Below are 17,904 nucleotides of genomic sequence, written 5' to 3'. Positions count from 1 at the left end.
CATATGCTGTCTCTCTAGCCAGATTAAACATACTAAAGTGAAAGGCATTTTTCTGTTGTTTTGGCATCCGTGCTGAATCCTGTGGGGGCTCAGGAAGAATTATTACTTTTGGAGCAGTAGTAGTGTGGCGGATGGAGAGAAGAAAGCAACAGAGGAGACAGGTTTTCTGAATGAAAGGCACTTTCACACGTATCCTATATTTCTTCAGGCCATATCAGCCTTGGGAAGCTCCCAGGGCAACCAGACCAAGAGATTTTAACAAAGAGGGTCTGTCTCATATGGCTCCTCCTGAAGAGTCATGGCGAATGCCAGCCCCTTTCAGGCCTCCTGGAACAGCTGAGAAAATCCTCCCAAGCTGTACTTCTCCATATGGGCTCCAGTATTCCTCCTTCTGCTCTGACTTAGGGCCGTGGCCCTCCCCTTTTCCTACAGGACTTGCTCGGTGTCAGATTGCACTGATACTCAGTGCCAGGTGGTCATGGTCCTTCTCTTTTTACTCATGTTTCTCTGGGTAAGGGAATCCCAGCTGGCTGATCTGAATGGCATTTCCAGTCTGTAAATGCTGCAGCAGGTGCAACTGCCTTCAGGCTGATCTGAGGAATTTACCCCTCCCTTCATTTGGCTTATCTTCTGTTACAGGCCACAGAGCAGTGCTGCCTGGTCTGTGTCTGACAACACTTGTGATCAGCCTCTTATCGGACACTTCCTCCTGGGATCTGGCACTGGTCTCTGGACGCAACTAGGGCCAGCTGGAAATCTGAGCAACATAAACTTTGTTAACCTTCTAATTGCCCCTCCCCTCTGATAATGACCCATTGTCCTTGGGCCAAGTTTGCACACCTCCACCTTCTTTGAATGAATTCCTTCCCATAAGGTTTCATAGTTCCTTTAGCAAGTAACTGCCTGGCAGGCAGGGCCACACGGCTAGTCCTTCAACATGGTTGTTGAATAGCAGGTTCTAAAGTGGCTGCCTAGATCTGAGGTCTCGCCCTAGGACCTGATACACTCAGCTCCTTTTGGTCATTTCCAACAGTGAATTCTAATGAACACTGTGTGCACTCGCTGCTGCTCAAATGAACAGTCATTCCCTGCTCCTCATGTCCACAACAGAGACAGAGTTGATTTGGAATTTTTCGGGTTACAGCATTGGAACCTGTTTGGAAAGCTATTTCATTCCTCAGCTTTTATTTTTAAAAAGAGTCCATAAATATTTGTTACCAATGCTTGCTATTAAAGATGTTGGACTTGCTTTAGTATTTTAGCACAAATTCACATGAAACTAGTTATTAGTAAGAGTATCTCATTTATGAAAAAGTTGCTGAAGTATTGGAAACTTGGCAGTTAGCCAGGATAGAGTACTATATTTTTTTCTCCTTTTTCTCTTTCTTTTAGGATAAAAGTTCATAGTACTGATTCCTAAACTCTGAAGATTTCCCAGAGGTCTACCTAGGGGAGTTGGTGGTATTATCGTTGAGGCCAAAATGAAAATCTGAGAACACATAAATATTTTTGAGAATATTTTGAAAGTCCTCATGTTAGAAACCCTTCTAGGCAAAGACTAAATTTCAATTGCTTGTTCTATAACTTTTATATCCTTCCCCATCAGCAATAACAATAAGAAAAGTAAGAAAAAGGAAAACAAAAATGAAAGAAAGAAAAGAAAGAAAAGAAAGAAAGAAAGAAGGAAGAAAAGAAGAAAGAAAGATTTAGAATTGTGAAACCTTGTTTGTCTTTTAAGTTGGGGCATTTTAAGAAGTCTGCTTCAATGTATAAAATATTTAAATTAAATAAATGTAATCTTGAATGTATAATCTAAGTTGTTAAATGTAGCTAATCTTGGTTAAACTTCTAATGTGTGGTTTTAGACAAAGACAATTTAATCTTCTTATTTCTTATCCTCAAAAAGATTATGCACATGTAATCAGAAAAATCCTGGTTAATAACTAACCAAGGGTGTTCAAGATTCATGATACTCTGAACTTTCCCTAAACTCTTTCATGGACTCCAACAGCTCTAATTTGGATCTTGTCTCTTAATTTTGGATATTGAGTAAGTATATAAAAATAAATTGTGATATTTCGCCTACTTTTTAAAAACTTATTTGATTTATTTTTATTGAACTAAATAAAATAGATTAAGAGACAAAAATTTAGGTAACTATGATGTTACAATAGCTTAGTAAAAACTGCCTTATTTAACAATGAAAAGGGCAATTGCAACATGGTCTTAAACGTGGTTAGCTTTAGTAAGGCAGTGGAAAACAGGTAACTAGAAGTCAGAGTGTTACTTAGATACAGACAGAGGAAGGTGGAGGCGTGACAGCAGCTGATAAACATAAGCACCCAGGTTGCTAGGTAGACAATGTCACTTTGTTAAATAATTATTTTAAATAATGTATGCAAATTTAACCATGCTTGCATGGGAGGAAAATATATATTAAAATAGCACTTGCCACCCTTCCCCCTCTGTGATCATCCTCCCCAGAATGAGACAAGAAACATGAGTCTGCTGTGACCTAACCCTCTCTGTTCCCTTGTGTCTTGCCATATTTAAACATATGATGTGACCCCTACAATACAAATAAATCCTTTATCTGCTGCTCAATCAAAGAAACAGAAATCTGTTTTGATGCCAAAAACAAAATAAACAAACAAAAAAACTGGCAGGGTTAAGCTTCAGAAGTACTGATCAGTTTTAATGTTCAGGTTCGAAATGGACACCTTCCACAGGAATTTTCAAGGGTTATTTTGAATCTCTCTTTTTTTGCCTGGAGCTGATTTTAGAACACTACCTCCGAGTAATTTGCTACCCCTATGTACAATCATCTCTTTAACATTTACCTCTATTCTTGTTCTCTTTATCCCTAAGGAAAAAAATCATCCAGAATTTCTCCATCCCATACATGTTTTAAAATATTAGACTAAGTAGAAGGGAGGGAGATAATAGAAAATGGTTTGTCTCCAGAACTCTCCGCTGGGCCTTGGGTCTCCTATCCTGCAGGAATCGGGATCCTGACATATGTGTGTTCTGTGTGCTGCATGTCCCGCTCAAATATCCTCTGGTTGAAACCTAATTCCAGCTTCTTCAATCTGAAGCTCCGTTGTTTCCTTCACAGAGAAGCCTGCCCTGACAATGCTACTTAAAATGGAAATGTCACATGCCAATATTCCCAATGCATCTTACCTGACCTCCCCACCCCCCATGACATAAGCATCTGGTCACTTTTTTAATTTGACTATTTTATTCTGACATACCTGAATTTTTTTTTTTTTTTTTGGTACTAGGGATTGAACTCAGGATCTTGTGTTTGCCAGGCAGGAGAGGCACCACTGAGCTACATCCCCAGCCCCTGAATTTTTAATGATATTTACTGTTTCTTTCCTGTTTCCCCTACCAGAAAGCAAAGTCCACAAGGAGAGGGTTTTTTCTTCAGCCTGTTGGGAGGTGCATCTCAATCACCAATGTCAGGCCCACATCAAATTAATATGTATTTGCTGAATGACTATCTGAGGCCTCTGTGTCTATATTCCCTGAGCAGAAATCATTTTAGGAGTTGTGCAAAATTTTCTGTTTATCATCATTAAAAATGGGCCATAGGTAATTAGTAAAACTCACTGAAGTTGCTGATCAGTTACATGAAGAGAGGTACAACATGCAAAACAATTGATCATTTGACAATAGATCAAAACTATTACTGAAATAGATTTGGAGCAGAAATTTGTACAACAGAAATGTCTAAATCTAGCCAGTGGCCCATTTATTTTAAATTAGGTTTTTATCCACAAAATCCTATTACACCAAAGTGATTTAAACAGATTCTTTGTCTGCTCTTTAATGTGACTTAATCTGAGTATTAAGAAGATTTCAATTAAGTAGTCTGAGGAGGAATCTATGTTTTCTAGACCACAAGCATCATTTAAAACAAATGATACATTTCTACAACTCTTCTATTATCAATACTGTCTCTCTATTTGGAAAATTTTCTTAGTACTGGGAGAGGTAAAGTTTAAATTTTAAAATTTTAGCCAGGCATAGTACACACCTATAATCCCAGCATTCAGGAAGCTGAGGCAGAGGGAATCATAATGAATTTGAGGCCTGCCTAGACTACATAGTGAGTTTAAGGCCAGCCTGAACTACACAGTGAGATGCTTATCTCAAGAAGTAAAACAAAAAAAAAATTTATCTGAAAAAAAAAATTTTTATCTGAACATGCTCCCAAAGAGGAAAATAATACTCATTTTAAAAAAGACTTTAAAGAGTATGACCTCAATATACATCCATTTACTCTTAAGTGAAATAAATAAGATATATATGTGTAAATACCAAACAGTTGCTCTCCTGTGAAAAACTAAAAGTGTGAATAAGATCCAAATTGTATAACTGAGAATGTGAAATAGGAAGAAAAGGGCTAAAGGTGCAGGGGAAGTAGGAAGGGTAGGGGAAAGGAAATAAGGGACCAGAAAAAAACAAAGTCTTTGTAAATAGGGGAGGGTGGAAGGGGTGAAGGGAGGGCAGGAGCAAGGGGAAAAATGAGAACCAAGATCTGTCATGTAAAGGTACAAGATCCCAATGATGAATGTAACTGTACTGTATACTTAAAAAGTACCAATAAATTCAATAAAAAAGCAAAAAAGAAAATTTAAAACTTATTTTTTTTAAAAAAATCTACATTTTTTAAAAACACATTTACCATTACCAGCTCACTTCAGGTGTAACAACTGTGATGCATCTCATGGAGATGAACATTAGCAAATTAATGAAGTGCCACTTCAGCACAGTGGGTCACATTTTTCTCCTTTTACTAAAATTATAGTTTTTCTAGAGTCTTATTTTTTTCTTATTCAGCCACTGTAATTTGTAATAGCTGATTTGAACCAGAAAAGTGCAGAAATTATATTTTCTGAAGCTCAAAATAGGCAGCATGCCGCAACAGTTTTGGGAATCAGACATACATTGACTAGAATCCTGGACCCAAACCTGCCCAGTTGATCCTGACCATAGGCATTAAATCTTCTTGAGATTCAGTCTCTTCATCCATAAAACAAGCCTATTAACACCTACTTTACAGTATCACTAGGGATAAACTCACAGTACTTGGCTTGGAGAGGCAATAAATCTATTTGTCACTACATATCTATATAAATTAAAGCATATTGTACAAATCATAGCTAATTATGTAGTCATAACTAATTATAGTCATAACTAGTTATTAAAGGATCATTCTTTTTTTAATTTGGTCATTTATTTGGAAGCTTTATAAAATATAAATACTAATCTCTTTTAATGTTTAATCCATCACTTTCACTGAAAAGGTATTGAGTCATTGTTATCCTCAAAAACCTCAGGGATTTTTATACAATTCCTGATTATTGCCTGAGATACTGTAAGTAATCTTGACGTTTCAGGAAGCTCAAGGATCATTACCAGTCTTTGTTTAAGCAAAAGGACACACATGCCATTTCCTATATGCTATGGGTTAAAATGTGTACCTCAGAAAGATGCTGAATTCCCAACTCTGACTACTTGTAACTGTAACCTTGTTTAGACATAGGGTCTTTTTAACAGGTGATCAACTGAAGATGAGGTCACTAGCACCGGCCCTAATCTAATCTGACTGTTCTTCTAAAAGGGGAAAATTTGGACAAAGACATACACAGGAAGAATGCCATGTAATGGTGAAGGCAGAGGTAAGTGTTATGTATCCACCCACAAGAAATACCAAAGTTTGCCAGAAAATGACCAAAATCTAAGTGAGAAGCATGAAACCTATTTTCTCTTGCAGCAGGAAATATCACTGCAGGTAGTTTGATCTCAAATTGTCAGCCTCCAGGACCACAACACTAAATTTCTGTCGTCTAAACCACAAGGTTTGTACTTGTTACACAGCCCTACCACACGAGTATGCTCACTCACCACAATGCAGCACTGAGGGAGGAGGGAGACAGCTTAACTCCTAGCATCGTTACTTCATCAACTGCTCAACTTCTAGGTCTGGGAAGGCCCCCAGAGTCCATGAAGCATATTTCATTTGACAGTGTAAACTTACCTTGTTGCCTGGCCACAGAATGTAGAGAGGGAGAGGCAGAGAGAGGAAGAGGGACAGGGGAGAGAAAAAATAAATGGAGAAGGGTACAGGGTCGGGAGAAGAGGAAGTTGAAAACCAGCAGGCTTGCTGGAAAGCTGCAGAGAAGAGGGTGGCCACATAGAGCTCTGAAAGTCCTTTTCATGCCTCAGCTCAGTCCCAGAAATCTGGCCATCAGGGAGCAGATTTTTTCTCTTTGGCAAAAGGAAGAAAGCTTAAGCATTCATCCTTCCCACTGGCTGTGTAATCTGAGCTGCCTGGGTGGCAGCTGAGTAATTGCTACAGTTAGACCCTCTGGCTAGCCTTAGCCTGCAAAGCACCAGGGGTGCTAGAAGCAGATTCATCATCTCCTTCTTCTCCAACCCGGAGCAGACCCCATTCAGGCTGTCTGTGGCTAATGAGGCCAGCAGAGCCATCAGCTGGTGCTGCTTATCCTTGAATCAACCCAAGTAGCACCAGAAAACATCCATCTGCCCACACAGACGCAAATGTGGGCTTACTAAGCAATGCAGTTACTAGTAATCATCATTTATTGACTAACGTATACCAAGCTCTGTGCTAAGACTTTTATATGCATTATTTAACAAACATTCATTGAACTGTAAGAGCCTACTGTGTGTAATTCACTGAACTTGATCCTGAGGATAAAATAAAAAAGATATAATCCCTGGCTATGGTGGACAATTTTTTGTTAACCAGACAGCCACTCCACTTTTCTTCCTCTGTTTATACGTACAAAATCTCACTCTCCTCAGGAATTGTAGGCAACACATGAATACATAGCAGGTATGGTTATCCTGATTCCTTTTTCCTCTCTTTCAGACTTGATAAAGATGTGATGACTGGAGCTGCATTGGCTATTTTAAAGCCAGTACGTAAAGACTGAGCTAAAGAGACACTCGGACTTAGTTGAGCTTTTGAGACGTTACTAGCAAACACCACCTCTGAATTTCTCATTTGGGTGAGGAAAGTGAGTCAGTATTTGTGTATGTCATGGTGTGTCCAGTTTTGTTATTTGTAGCTGAACACGATTCAAAGCAGATACACCTTCCCCGATGAAGATTATGTCTATCCAGGGAGACAGACATAAGCAATTTATTTCACAGTAGTTATTTAGTTAGGATTTTGACAAGTGCTGTGAAGAATCACAGGACTCTAGCAGCAAGTATAACAGGTATATATAATTCCAAAGTTTGTTCTGTCTAGAAACAGAAGGAGGGGTGGTCATCCACATTCTCCCACTTACTTTGTTGTATAACTTTGGGCAAGTTCCTTAACCTTTGAAGCCTCAGTCACCTCTAAAATGTGATAAATAAGTAGTACAATATTATCTATCATAGATTTGTCATGAGGATTAAATGATAAAATGCATGTGCAATTGTTTGCAGTCTTCTGGTGCATATTAAACAGCCAGTAATAAGTCACCTAGTCTCAAAGGAGTTAGGAATTGTGATCTCAGGGTAGGATGAGATATACCCAGCAGAAAAGGAGCATGGATTTTTTTATGGGTATTTTTTTTCTTTTTATTGAGTTTATTGGTACAATCTAAGTATACAATACAGTTACATTCATTATTGGAATCCTGTACCTTTACATGACAGGTCTTGATTCTCATTTTTTCCCCTTGTCCCTGCCCTCCCTTTACCCCCTCCTCCCCTCCCCATTTACAAACACTTTATTTCCATTTTTTCAATTTCTCATATTTTTTTCCTCTCCCTGCATGGATTTAGTCAAGAATTAGTAGCTTCTACCACAAAGATTATGAAATAATACTGATCACTATGATGTACTGCCAAGTTACTCTCCAACTTTGCTTTCCTGCTGAGCACTTTGATTTGATTATTTCAATGAAGGCCAAATTTAATTGCAGAGGAGACACCTCACAATTTTGCAATGCTGAGTCACTCATTCATGAGGCAATTTGACCTCTACTTGGAATAGAGGTAACATTAAGGACAGTAATGCTCACTGCTAATTATTGCAATTCATAGCCAAATTCACTTTCCTTTGTGTTTTGCAAACAGACACAAATATGTTCCAATCCACAGATTTTAGCTACTCCCCCATTTTTTACCTGTGACATATGCTGGGCAGTGCTTTTCTTGTGGCAAGAAAAGTCATGAGAACAGCTTCAGATTTTCTCTGAGGATTAGGTTGATCACAATGCCCATTTGCTGAATGCCCCACAGATTTCAAGAGGATGGTTGTTATGCAGGAATGTGGATACTGTAAACTTATTGTATTCATGGAATAGTCACTTAGTAAAAGTTTACTGATTTTAATGATAGCATATGTGCTGCTGAAGCAAGCACTGATTTTAATGATAGAAATAGATGGAAGATCATTCATTTTAAGAGAAGGGGCACTTTTTTCACAGATTAAAAGAAATTCCTACCACAGAATCTTATTGCTGGCTTCCTCTCCTTAGAAGCTATAGCTCAACTTCAAAGATATTTTTCAAAACATCACATATTTTGCTAACTGCATATAACTCCATGTGTCATTTTCTCAGAAAACCTGTTTCTACCCTGCTGATTTGTTTGAGCTCTGAACTGGCGATGCCACCAGGCCTTGGTGGAGAGTCTGTGTCCCTGTAGGTTTCAATATTGAGTAACGAAAGTTCCTGGATTCTGATAACGTCTTTTATAAAGGAATTCAAAGCATCTCCTTGAACTATAAGCCCCTTTTGTTCCACCGTCCCACAGCAAGCAAGAATGTTTAGTTATTTTTTCTCTCCTAAGAATATTCTCAAATAGCAAATCAGTTTAATTTCAAGTTAACTCACCCCAGTTAATGCTCCAATTCTCCACTCAGTAGGTTTGATCCATGCAGAGGCAGAAGGCTGGTTTTCCTAACTCCCTACCAGGACAGTCTGACACCAGAAGGGGGACTGTGAACTTATGAAATGACTCAAGAGTGGCTAATCTACTGGCCAGAAAGTCTGAGAGAGGTGGAAGGTCATGCAGCATTTTGCAATTCCACAGGTAAGGAATAGAGCTGGGCTTCATTAAAGTAAGCAATCATTCAGCCAGAAGCACCGCTGCCAACTGAGTTAGGTCCCTCCTGGCCAGACAAATACAAAGAAAAAAAATAACTTAAAAATCCATGGCAGGTACCTACCAGGATTTAGGAGTATTTTTTCCCACTTTTGTTTGAGATTTCGTTCAGACCCAGAATGAGCTACTGACCTAATAATAGTCTACTTGAAAACTAAACAAAGTATAGTCTTGAGTTTTCATGGACATTGCTATTCACAAATTGTTCACATCTTTTATCTCAAATATTCTCATAGAAGCTCATGGAAATTATAATGACAGGAGCTCTATTACTGAATGTTTACTGTGTGCCATATTCATATACCAACTCACTGACTCCTTACAACAATCCTAAGCAGTAAGTTCTATTATTAGCACTGCTTTCCAGATGAGGCATAGAAGGGTTGACATTCTCAAGTTTACACAGTGGTAAGGATAAACCAGTTCCAGAATTGAGACTATCTGGTTGCAGTGCCCTGGCATTAAACCAAGAGACCACAATGGACCAGAGGTACTGGAACGAAGACCAATTTATCCTGCTTCTTTCTTGTTTCAGCATCTCTTTGTTTTGAGGTACTCTTAGGCTTTGTCCTCCAGGTGGATTTTTCTGCCCAGGTCCACTCTGCCTATGGTTTCCCCACTGTGGCCACTCAGAAATCAACCTTTCTTCAAGGTCAAGCTTAGAATTTAGAACCTTTAATTTCCTGCACTTGACATTTTACCATTTCATAGTCCAGAAGCCTCCTGCAGCTTTTAAAAGAGTAATTTTAGATATCCACTCCCCATAGCTCCAAGAACAATTTATTTCAATCTTGGGACACTGCCTGGAATTCAGGAAAACTAGCGTGATCCTTCCAGTCTGGCTTTTCATTCCATCCATTACATAAAGCTCTGTGGACAGGCATCAACTACTAGGTAAACGGTGGGAAAACCATTAGTGTTCCAGATGCTATTTTTTTACCTGGTACTCGGTCTTGAGAAAACAAAAGACCCAGATAACTGATGTGTTTCTCTATTCATATGAATGTTTTATGCTCACGTAAACAGTGGAGAAATGTGTTCCATTATCACCATTTAAATAATGGTCAAGTAAATCCATCTAGCCTAATCACAATAAAAGTTGCTCGGTAAATCTAAAACAAGCTCAGGAAAAAAATTTACATCAGACAATGGTTTTACAAGATTAATGTTAGAGAAGGTTCTATAATGGCCTTTTGGTAACCAAAAAGTATTCATAAATTGGTGATGACAAATAGTAGAAACATCATCAGCAACTTAGCTTGGAATGAACAAAATTACATCATTATTTTAAAGACTCATTCCTGATAGGCTGATTATCTAAGCCTGTCTTGAAAAATGTTAAGGAGACCACTGAGCTGCACATTTATTCTCTTTAGTTATTTAAATTCTGTTTGTTTATCAGTGGCGATTTTTTAAAATGTAGAGTTGTCAACAGCTAGCCTAGTAAGATGCGTACAATTAAATTTAATAATGGAGGACTAATTTAGTAAACATGAGTGAAGTGATCCTTTTAAAAAAAACAAAATCCCATGATTCAAAGTGAACAAGAAGTCTAAAGACTATTTGAGTAAAAAATAAAATGATTTTTTCAAAGTTATAAAGTGAAATACATTATTTGCAAATTTAACTTTTCTTAGAAATTGCATAAAATTGTCACCAAATCCTTAGCCATCTATAATATATAGAATGGGATGTAAAGAAGAAAGCAGCTCACACTTTGTGTGCAATGTCTTTATGTTCAAGTTTAAGATAAAAAGCTCAAAGACTTTTATAATAAATTTAAAAAGTTTAATCTGTTGTATTCCCCGATTGTCTGTCTATCTTCACATACTAAAGTCCACATAGAGCAAAGCCTTCCCTCAGCCTCAGCTACTCATGAAGTTACTGTGTGAGGAAAGTAAACTTTTGACACAATATCTTGTTCTTTAATTCTCTGTATTTGGGATCTCTGAAAAAACATGATGAGCTTTTCCTGATAATAATGTGCCAAATAACTGCTTTAGAATGATATCCTTACCCCAGCCCAGAGGAATCAAACTTTTTTGATATGCATCAGTAAGGCTACTTGGTTTTTGAAAGTTTGGTGCCCAATGCATTGATTGTATTAAAAGTAATTGAATAACAGAAACAAACAAAATTTTTGGACAATACAGCACCAACAAGAAACTCCAATCCAACGCCCTTAAACCTGCTGTGATGGAAAGGAATTACTATAAGGAAGTTACTGGGCAAGGTTTTGTATTTTGACTCAGAATTTTCATAAAACAGCTATTTCCAAATCAAGTTTGGACAAGTTCAGTACCTGACTTTCTTGGTGTGTGACATGCTATTAAAACCCTCTAAGATTCTGCTATTCTGCAGTCTCTGTGGCTTCCATTTATCCTATCACCTCGAATGGCCAAAACAGTTTTTTAAAAAGGAGGAGGAATATCCAGTGATTTCTTTTAAATTTTATTTTCATAACAATAATTAAAGATAGCTAATACTTTTGTGGATGATAAAATAAACATTCCAGAAGAATGGGAGACTTGCCAAGAACTAGAAAACTGGAAAGAAATAAAACCAGGATTTAATCCAGGTGAGTTTGCCTCCAGAGCTCGAGGCTTTCCGTGGACTCTTTCCTCTGCTTTCTTTTGTGTGATTTTGGCTCTACTCCCCTGTTGCCTAAGCAAAGGATTAATGTTTAAGGCAGGGTTGGGAGGGATGCCAAGGTGAGAACACCAGCACACACACTTAGAACAGAGGTGTTTTTTTAACTCTGAATGCCCAGTCAGTTCAGTGAGCTGGAAGACACTGCAATAGAAAAACAGAAGGTCCTTGAACTCATACCAGTGTTCAAGTTCCATCTCCATCGTTATGGAACAGTTATTGCTTAGATCAGCATGAGTACATGTGACATGAGACTAACCACATGATCCAGGGCCACAGTCTTTCCAATAAATCTATATCACACCTCTCTCCACAGCTTATGTTCCTGATCCTACTCCAATTTATCTCAAACCCAAGCCCTCTTCTGCATATTTAATAGGTTATCAAAGGGCCCTGATTCCTCATTCCTGGAGACATCTCTATGGTAACAGCATATCCCCAACCTACTTAACTTTTGGACAGGATTAAATTAGGACTTGCCATGCCTTGAACTCAAGTTTGGACTGCAGATTCCACCCTAGGATTTTACTAGCTCTCTTCCCATTTCCTCTTTCCCTTCTCCTTCAGCAGTAGCCTGCTCACTCCTACTATTCCTGGCAGGGAACTACCAGCAGATGACATCACTGTGGTACCCTTGCCTGGGACTCCTGCTGGGCACCACTGAGCTCACATTGGATGGCCACAAATTGCCTGCAGCCTTGGTCAAAGCATTCTTTTCTAGAATGAGGACAAAGTGGGGATTATTCAAAACTAACAGATGAATCTGACATTGTCCTAGAAAAACACTTTATTCCCACACACCAGTCACTTGGTGTCTACATTTTAACACACCATACCATATTTTTGAAACTTCTGGTGGGCAGAGCAGGGAGATAAGGTGGATTGATAGCATCACTCCAATCTTATATAAATGGATTAGTTTTTTTTTTTGTTTGTTTGTTTGTTTTTTTTTGTTTGTTTGTTTTTTGTTTTTTTTTGGTACTGGGGATCAAACTCAGGTCCTTGCGCTTGCAAGGCAGGCGGCAGAAACACTGAGCTAAATCCCCGGTCCCAGATTATGTTTGATAGGATATAATTTCTAGAATCATCTCCTTTTGACATTACAGTTCCTAATACCTCTGCAAAAATACTATTAAAATTTAAATTTAAAAACATTTTATTATGAAAAATTTAAGTATACACAAAAGTGTACACAATAATACAATGAACTACCATGTAGCCATTCTGACTTCAATAATGGTTAACTCAAACTAATGTTCTTTCATTATACTCTGTCCCTATCATTCATGTTCTGGATTATTTTTTTGTAAGAGTTAGAGTATATGTCACTTTATCCATGAGTGTTTTATAATGTTTTTAGGTGTAAGAACTATTTCTTTAAAAAAACAGTATTATTATTATGATCCTAAAAATTAGCAACAATTTAATGTTATCAAATAGTCTTTAGATTTCATTTTTCAGGACAATATTTGTTTAAAACTGATGTGTTCAAATTATGAAATAAAAGATATATATCATACATTAATATGTTTGTAAAGCCCCTTTTAATATATTTGAATTGTTTCCTTTTTTTTGTTTTTCTCATAATTTGTTAAGTAAGTCAGATAATTTGCCCTGTAGAATTTCCTACATGTTGGGATTTTCTTTTCTTTTTTATTACAATACTAAAGATTGAACCCAGGGACTCCATCAGAGCTCCATCTCCATCCCTTTTTTAAAAAATTTGAGACCAGGGCTCACTAAGATGCCAAGTTTACTGGGCTGCCCTCATACTTACCACCATCCTGCTTCAAATTCCCAGAGTGCTGGGATATCCTAGTTCTTCTACATGCATTCTGTGATATCTTCTGTCTCCTGTACTTGCTCCAAAATTGGTAGTTAAATCTGAAGGTCTTGATAAGAATCCTATTCCATTTTGATAAGAGTATTTCATAGTATATATTTTCTTTTGCATTACATAAGGAAGTATAGAGTATGTGGTTGCTTCCTTTTGCAGAGTTTAACTTTGTTTTTGTTTTTTTAGACTGGGTCTCACTTTGTAGTTTTCACTGGATTTGAACTCACTACTAACCTGGGTTAGCCTCAAACTTGTGGCATTCTTCCTGCCTCAGCCTCCTGAATGCTGGGATTTCAGGTGTAAACCACGCCTGGCTTTGTAGTGTTTAATTTGATTAGTACATTCTGTGTTTTCAGCTTGATTGATTTTTTTATGAACTTCTCCATTAAGTTTTACACTTAATAGTTTAAAAGTCATTCACAGTTATTGCCCACCATTTTAAAATTATTATTTTATTAGGGATTACAAAATGGCAATACTAAAATTCTACTATCCTTTCTGCATTTATTAGCTGCAATTCATTAAAAACAAGCAACAACAGTAACAAACCTTCTCTCATCAACTAGTTAGTGACTCTGAGACATATTTCTTATCAGAAAAGCATGATAAATGCTGGTTTTTTGTTGTTGTTATTGTTTGTTTTTTGCTAATAGTATCCAAAAGTGACTAGTAAGTAATTTTAAGTATTATTATAGACTCTTGTGTTTCTTTCATCGTCGTCTTCTTCCTCTTCCTCTTCCTCTTCCTCTTCCTCTTCCTCTTCCTCTTCCTCTTCCTCTTCTTCTTCTTCTTCTTCTTCTTCTTCTTCTTCTTCTTCTTCTTCTTCTTCTTCTTCTTCTTCTTCTTCTTCTTCTTCTTCTTCTTCTTCTTCTTCTTCTTTCTTCTTCTTCTTTTCACTGGGGATTGAATGCAGGACCTTGTTCTTCTGAGGCAAGCAGCAGCACCACTGAACTAAATCCGCAGCTCAACTCTTGCATTTCTTAATGTTAATTCACTTCATCATGTTAGATGTTAATATTTCTGTATTAGATAACATTCTCTTTGCTTTTTTGTTTTAACTTGTATTAGTATTGTATTGTATTGTATTTGCAGTACATAATGATTACATCTACTGTAGGGAGTTGATACTTATACATAGTACACGGGAGATATGGATATGTAAACTCAAACAATAGAAAGGCAAGAGCTATGTGCTAATATGAATTGGGATTTTTCTTTTTTTGCTGGTGGTGCAGCGGATAGAACCGAAAGCCTCATGAACACTAGGCAAGTGCTTTACCACTAAGCCACATCCCCAGCCCTGGGAAATTCTTCAAATACAAAAAGTGTAATTGGCAGAAATTTGATCCAACTACCAAGAGTGGTCGGGAAACTCATGCTTACCATATGAGAGGCTCTGGGTTCAAACCCCAGCACCCAAACCGAAACCAAAAAGACAAAAATGGTCAGCAATAAATACTTTAAAAAGAGTGGAACAGAGTATAGAAGATTGTTTGGAGCTTTGAAGTCAAATAGGGACCCATTTAGGGAGAAGTGGAAGTCTGATGAGTAGTGAGCAGACCGAGAGAAGGAAGAACCACTGAGTCAGCTCTGAGGATCTGTAGGGAGAGGAGGAATTAATGAGGAACCAGAGAGGAAGTTCTGCCCAAACCTAGGGTCCAAGGGGAGAGAGAATATGAACCAGAAAACCCAGCAGGAAGCCTTGAGGGACAGCTTTTGAATCAAGAGTAAAGACTTGAAGTACAACATCCTGATTTAAGTAAGAACTATTTTGCACCTGTAGTTTAACAAACCACATAAAGTGTATGTGTTATGATGTGCTCTCTTGCTATGCTATCTCTTTGACTAGGTATTAGACCTCAGAGATAGCAACAGAAGAGGGTAGCAAAAAGAGGGGAGAGGGAACAGGAAAAGGTCTTCCATCAAAGAATACAGTATTCGGAGGGGAAATCTTTTAATGAATCCTTTTTCTCAGGAAGTAACACAAAGACACAAATTTTTTTCTTTAGAGATTGCCTACAATCAGTATTTTCTCTGCAAAAAGCTACATCTAATGTAAATAATTTTCATATTCATCTTAGGCCAATATCATTATGTATGTTACTTAACAATAATTATAAATATTTTACCTTTAATTTTAAGGGAAAATTTAATAAAATCAGAGATTATAGAGTGAAAAGTATCTTAAAGGTCATATAGTTGTAGTTCTAAATGAGAATATTATTCCACTAAAAGAAGTTGACATTCCACTAAAAGAAGTTGACATTAAGATGAACAAATTCAACAGAAGGTCAAGCTCTTTTGCCTCCTGGGCATAAAAGAAATAATAGCTTTATGAAAATGTTTTAGTAATAAAGTATAACAAGAAAAGCAAAATAAGTCAACAACCATTATAATTTTTCCTTGTAAGGTACATTCTTATAGTTTATAAAATTGAAGATTGCCTAGTCTATTTTCATTTTTAGAATTGGGGTTTCAAGCCAACCTACAAAATATTAACAGTAAGATAAAGATTGAGCATAAATGTGCAAATTTTTTAAAGATAGAAATTCAAACATAGGTTTTGGGAAGACTATATTTTTTTGATATTTTTGTTTTTATTAAATATAGCTTCCTTTATCTGTCCTTAACTTGAAGACAAAGCTTTTATGTCTTTAGAAGTCATTTATTCCTGGACTTTTATCCTTTCTACTCTTGGGTAGTAATATTAAGACTTCTGAGAAATAGGAAAAGTCAGAGACCTACTGTGTTTCCACTTAAAATTTGTGACTGTGTGTAATACGTGTTATGGCAGTATGGTCATAACCTTAATTTAAGCCTATCTTTTCTAAAATTACCTCCAAAAACCACAATTAATGGTGAAAAACATAACTTTATATTTGAAAGTATTTCCACTTTCTTAACAAGGTTAATCCTCATAAAATATACAGTATTGAGTATTTCAGGGCAAGTTCACACATGATTTTCGAGCTTTACCAGTGTTTCTGTATAGAAGCGCAGTCTATTGTTCATCAAGGAAAGGCTAGTTTAGTATCAATACATATAAATATAAATCTGAAAATAAAGATTTAAACATAACGTATTGGTCAAGAGTTTATTTGGAACAAATTATTCTTATGTCTTCTAGGGCAATATTATTTGCTTCCATTTTGTATATATGTGTGTGTATCTGTTCATCTTGAGATGATGCCAGAGCAACCACTAAAATATCAACTATGGAAGTATTGTTTTGAGAACATAAATAATTTCACAATCAGCTTTTTTGCAAAATTTGGACTTAAGATCCTCTTCTCCCTTACAATAGCTTTAACGTGTAGTTATAATATCTTGTACAGACACACATGGCCTTAAGGCCAGATTATGTGACCTTGTATTGAATGTCAGAAGACTAAGGCAAAAATATTGAATATATTCTGTTCAAACAGCAAAAAGATTCAAATTTTGAATGTCTCATATTTGTCATTTTAACAGAATAATAATCTATTTTATTAAACACAGCTTACTGGAATGGTGCCTCTCCATATCCAATAATTTTGAGATCACTTTTACATTGAAATAGTGGCTTGTTTATATACCAAAGAGCTTAATATAAGAGATATGACTACAAAATAGCTATCCAAATCTATCAGTCAAATTTGAAAACCTGTCTTTATTATTGTAGTCATACTTTTTTCCCCCTTTTCCCAGCGTATATTTTATCAGGACTATTTTCCATATTGCTATACTATTTATGTATCTATATACATACTTGCTGTCTTAAAACTCTAGAATAACTGGACTTTTTATTAATACAGATTTGAAGTATACAAAGTTTGCATCCTTGTATGGAGTTGAAATAGGTACACAACACATCTCAGTTCCCTTTCATCCCCTTTCCTTCTCCTCCCCTTCCCTTCCTCCATCTCTCTGTCCCCTTCACATCTGTGAAACATCTATGTTCCTACTTTGTATTATCTATCTTTTATTTTGTCCTTCATTTATAACTTGGGTTTCTCACATAAGAGAAACCAGGGGCCAGAGATTTAGCTCAGTGGTGCTGTTGCCTTCCTTGCAAGTGCAGAGCTCCAAATTCAATCCCCAGTACCAAAAAAAAAAAAAAAAAAAAAAAAAAAAAAAAAAACCTTTAGCCCCTTTCTTCCCATTTCACAATGTCAGTAATATTCAAGCTTGTATGTCTGACTTATTTTCCTTAATATTATGATCTCAAAGTATTTCCATTTATACTCCAATTCCCCTTTCTTTATGGTAGAGCAGTACTCCATTATGTGTAAATACCA

General features: G+C 36.8%; 2 long non-coding RNA genes across 2 annotated transcripts in view; one reads left to right on the top strand and one right to left on the bottom strand.

The window, feature by feature from the left end:
• LOC104876266 overlaps nucleotides 1–8,970 on the bottom strand; it is an 83,881-nt gene extending 74,911 nt beyond the window's left edge. Inside the window, exon 1 of the long non-coding RNA XR_784301.3 lies at nucleotides 8,871–8,970. This is a non-coding gene — a long non-coding RNA (uncharacterized LOC104876266). The remainder of the gene's footprint in view (nucleotides 1–8,870) is intronic.
• On the top strand, nucleotides 1,999–7,019 carry LOC104876265. The gene is made up of 4 exons (XR_784300.1): nucleotides 1,999–2,049; nucleotides 5,569–5,690; nucleotides 5,786–5,870; nucleotides 6,908–7,019. It is a non-coding gene; the product is annotated as an uncharacterized LOC104876265 (long non-coding RNA).
• Nucleotides 8,971–17,904: the final 8,934 nt, after the last annotated feature.

The sequence above is a fragment of the Fukomys damarensis genome, unplaced genomic scaffold (assembly GCF_012274545.1).
Source record: "Fukomys damarensis isolate Sample0158 unplaced genomic scaffold, DMR_v1.0_HiC HiC_scaffold_15, whole genome shotgun sequence".
Lineage (NCBI taxonomy): Eukaryota > Metazoa > Chordata > Mammalia > Rodentia > Bathyergidae > Fukomys > Fukomys damarensis.
The sequence above is the reverse complement of the archived record's forward strand: the minus strand, read 5'-3'. Positions and strand labels throughout refer to the sequence as shown.